This window comes from Balaenoptera ricei, chromosome 8 (genome assembly GCF_028023285.1).
Source record: "Balaenoptera ricei isolate mBalRic1 chromosome 8, mBalRic1.hap2, whole genome shotgun sequence".
NCBI lineage: Eukaryota > Metazoa > Chordata > Mammalia > Artiodactyla > Balaenopteridae > Balaenoptera > Balaenoptera ricei.
In genome coordinates, this window is record NC_082646.1 from 92520452 (window position 1) to 92525032 (window position 4581).

General features: G+C 31.7%; 1 pseudogene; it reads left to right on the forward strand.

Annotated features, from left to right (window-relative positions):
• The first annotated feature begins 2974 nt into the window (after positions 1-2974).
• LOC132370200 (dynein axonemal assembly factor 11-like) lies at positions 2975-4329 on the forward strand (annotated as a pseudogene).
• The last annotated feature ends 252 nt before the right edge of the window (positions 4330-4581 follow it).

Below are 4581 nucleotides of genomic sequence, written 5' to 3' on the forward strand. Positions count from 1 at the left end.
ATATTTTAAGAGATAATAGCTAGTTGAATGCTTTGTCTTCTCAAAGTAATAGTGTGTTATCATAGCCACTGTTTTCCTAATTAATTTTCTAATTATGACTCGTACTCTCTGGCTTCAAGTTCTGCATTTCAGCCAAGCTGAATTAAATAATAGGGGATTTATAATGTTTTATATCCATACTAATGTATGGGATACAATCAGGAAAAGAGATGCTAAGGTAAAATGTTGAAATAAAAGTTTTTTTTATATGAATTAAAATCTTATTTTTAAAGAAAATCATCTGTTGAAAAGATAATAGATCTTATCATTTGTCTTTTTTTATTGTTGTTCTCTTTAATACACTATACCACCATAAAATTATTGACAAAGTCCTAACAAAAATAGATTTAAAAGACCTTTTGAATATACAGGTCATTGTGTCAATGTTTCTATCTTCAAAAGGTAGACATAATTAACAATTTTTGCGTTTCTAAAAAATTTATTACTCTTAAAGACTTTTAAAGAGTAGGATTTGAGTCTTCATATCTTGGGGGAAAGCCATATTCTCCTACAATTTGAAAAAATAAATACTGGATAAATTTTTTCTACCTTGTTAAAAACAACAACAAACAAGCAATGAATATATAAACTGACAAAGACTAGAGGTCTAGCTATATCATGTTTTCTATATGGGATACACTACTTATTAATGAGTTTCCTTGGACATGTTCTTTAAGTTCTCTAAGATTCAGTTTTATTTTATTTTTAAAATTAGAGTAGGATAGCTACCATATTGATTTTTCAAAATAAATATTTCATGAGTTTAGATATATGCATGTGTATACGTATTAAACATTTTGGGAATAGGCATACTTTTTAGTATATAAAAAGTATTCCCTGAATATTTCCTGACCATGTACTGTGATTGTTTTTGATTCAACCATTTACAGAATGGATGGTCGATAGTTGGATAGAAGAGAGAAAGTCAGAAAATGAGAAGATAAAAATGTATATACCTCGTACTTCATTACAGAACACTATATTAAGTGAACATCATTGGGGAAAGGGTAATGGACCTATTCTATAATATAAATGAGTTTTTAAAAATTAAGTAAAAGAAAAAAAGTTTTTTAGATGCTTCTCTTTGATATCAAGTTGGATTAGATGTTTGAGGTGTTTTTATAAAAAAAAACCCTCATAATTATTCATATCTGCTTCTAATAAGGTAAATTACCCTACATTTTAATAATTCCTTGTCTAGGAAAATGAAATGTAAGCTAGAATAATCAGAAAAAAAAAATAGGTTATTCCCAGATTATGTAACTGAACACATAGAATATGTAGAAAATACAAAAGAATTTGCATATATATATTTATAAATAGTTACACAAAGTAGCTGAATACAAAAGCAGTGAAAAAATCAAGAGAATGTCTATATAATAACAACAAATAAAAATAGTATTATATAAAATACCATTTTAAAAAAAGCACCAAAACATATCATATAAGTAGGAATAAATCTAATAAACACAGTACAAGACTTCTGGATAGGCAAATAAAAACTATTATTGAGAATAAAGAATATAGAGATGATAGATAGATGAAGAGAAAGATGATAGATGGATAGTAGATAGCTAACAGATAGTCCATGCCCATGGGTTGGAAGATTGAGTATTATAAGCATTTTACTTCTTTCCAAATTGCTTTATAGAGTAAATGCAAATCTGATAATTTCCAACACTTTAGTTTTTCATTTGTAAAAGTTGAGTAGATTCTAAAATATACACTGAAATGTATAGAGGGCCAAGAATAGCCAAGAAATCTTTCAAGAAGAACATCATTGGAGTATCTGTTGTACTAGTTAGCAGGAATTATTTAAAAGCTGTCATAATTAAACAGTATAATATTGCTGCTAGGTTTGACAAATACACCGATAGAACAGAATAGAAAGTTTATGAATAGACTAACACATACATAGGCATTTAATATACAGTAATGTGTCAATACAGAGCACAGAGCAACATACCAAAAAAAACTCAATTAAGATGTTGTGTAGATACCTATATATTAAAAAAAGAAAACAACCTGACCCAACCACACATAAAAATCAAGTCCAGATTGATTTTAAATCCAAATACTAAAGGAAAAATAATAAAATTTCTAAACAATTGTATAGGAAATTTTTTAACATCTTAAAGTATGGAAAGAATTTAACAAGACAATGAAAGCACTGTTTATAAAGGAAAAGATTGATAAATCAAGCTGTATTAAATATAAGAAAACCTGTCATTCACTAGACACATTATATCTAATAAGGACATTTTAGTTACATTGTGGAAATTTGTTCTTATCCTTTAGAGGTTCATGGTGACATTTTTACAAATAAAAAGAGATATGATATCTTGGAACCTTGACTTTAAAATAATCCCATTGTGGGTGAAAATGGATAGGGTAAAAGCGAAACTAGATTGTCCACGGAGTAATAATTCTTGAAGCTGTATGATGATATAGATTCATTATACTTTTCCCACAAATTATCCCTCAAATGTTTGAAAATTTTCACAATAACATATTTAAATCAACAGAGTAGGAAAAATCACTTACCACACATATAATAGACAATGGGCTCATATCCCAAATTGGTAAAGAACTCCTATAAATCAGTAAGACAAAAAGATACAAAACACATAGAAAAATGACTAAGAGACTTGACCAAACACTTCCCAAAAGAAGGCATTCAGATTTCCAGTAGACATAGGAAAGAAGATCAACATAAATAGTCATAAAGGAAATGTAAATTAAAATTAGAGTGACAGACACATTCTGGCACAGCCACCAGAATGGCTAAAGTTTTTAAAAATATTGACATACAAAGTGCTGGCAAGCATGTGGCACAAACAGAACATTCATATGTTAATGATTGAAGTATAAATTATTACTGACAGTCCTTGGGATCCCAGGCAGGCTTCCCGGGCCCCCAAACCAGAAAGGTGCTATGGAGGGGATAACAGAATACTTCATTAGACAGAATGCCAAACACAGTAACTGTGTAATTTTTCCCCTAGAGGAACTCTCCTTATATCAGCAATAAACAGAAAGAGATCATATTGATAAATGGTACCAGAATTTTCTACCTTTAAAATAATCCCAGTGGAAAAATTTTAAAATGTTACTAACCTCAAGAAACTTAAATGTTTTGATTTTGCTTTAAATATCACTGAAAAGATTGAAAATTTGGAAGGATCTGAAGGGCTAAAGAAAATTAACTTGATAAATTTCGCTGGAGACCTGAGCAACAGTAAAACCCTGCAGCACAGTCTCCATCTGGAGTTCTTTTGCATGGGTAACCCACATGCTGTCTTTGAATGTTACTGGAAGTTGGTGGTGGCAACTCCTCAACAATTAAAGTGTGGGATGATAAAGAGAGTTCAGAATGAATTCAAGAATTGCAGAATTTATCCAGTGATTGGGGAGGAAAAGCTTATTGTTTCAAATGGGCAAATACAGAAAAGTGGTTCAGAGGAAACTTTAAGAACAGCATAAAAATAGACGAGAAGAAAAGTAACCCTGGCTTTGACAGACATTGGCACACAGATATTGTCACCACTATCCTGTTTTCTTTAGTGAACAAAGAACATCAGACATTAGAAGCATGAAAAAAGGGTCCCAACCAAAATAAATTAGATGAAAGCAAAGAATAGCAGCATTCTGGTATAAGCTTTCTTCAGTTTACTCCTGATTTTAGATGGGAAACCCTTAGACATGGAAAAATGATGGAAAGACCAAGACAAATTAAGTATTACAAAGAAGAAAGGTAAACCACTGAGAACTTTGATCACTAAAGTTGGAAAAGTCCTAAAACTAAATGAGCCCAAACTTGATTTCTCTTGAGAGATGATGGAAGACAGAAGCAGATCATCCTGGATCTTGCTGTCTATAGGTATAGGTAATTGATGTCGATGCCCAGTCAATGTATGTGAGAGGAATGCTTAAGGGAAAGTCACATCAGCTTATATTTCCTGAAGTGCTCAAACCTCACAGCAACTCTGCTAGGAAATCTTTAGTAATCTGCATGCCCAAAATAGAAGAAGTAACTATAGGTAGTAGAAAACATCCAGGTCTTTGAAAACTATCTTGGACATAAGCAGAGAACAAACAAACGAAAGAAGCAAGCAAATTGAGAAACTAGTAGTAGATTCTAACATGCATGTATTTCCTGATGTAGCTAATGTAGTTCAAGAGGAAAAACACACTCCCAAAAGCGTTGGATCTGAACCAAAATTATACCAAGTAATGAAGATCAACGCTTTGTTGTTAACCATGGATGCCTCCATTGATGTGAAACATTAGGCTGCATGGTCATTGACTGTGACCCATGAGGCTCAGTTTTACTCAACGCCAAGAGTATATGCATAACATTTACGGGTTAACAGAGCTATTTATCAATATTACTAATATAATGTTTTAACTCCTAACTTTGTATAGTACTACTTAAACTAGTTTAAAATTAAGATGTGTCCCTTGGGGAGCGTGGCCACGATGGCAAAGTAGGAAGACCATGAGCTCACCTCCTCCCACAGGCACACCAAAATCACAAGTACT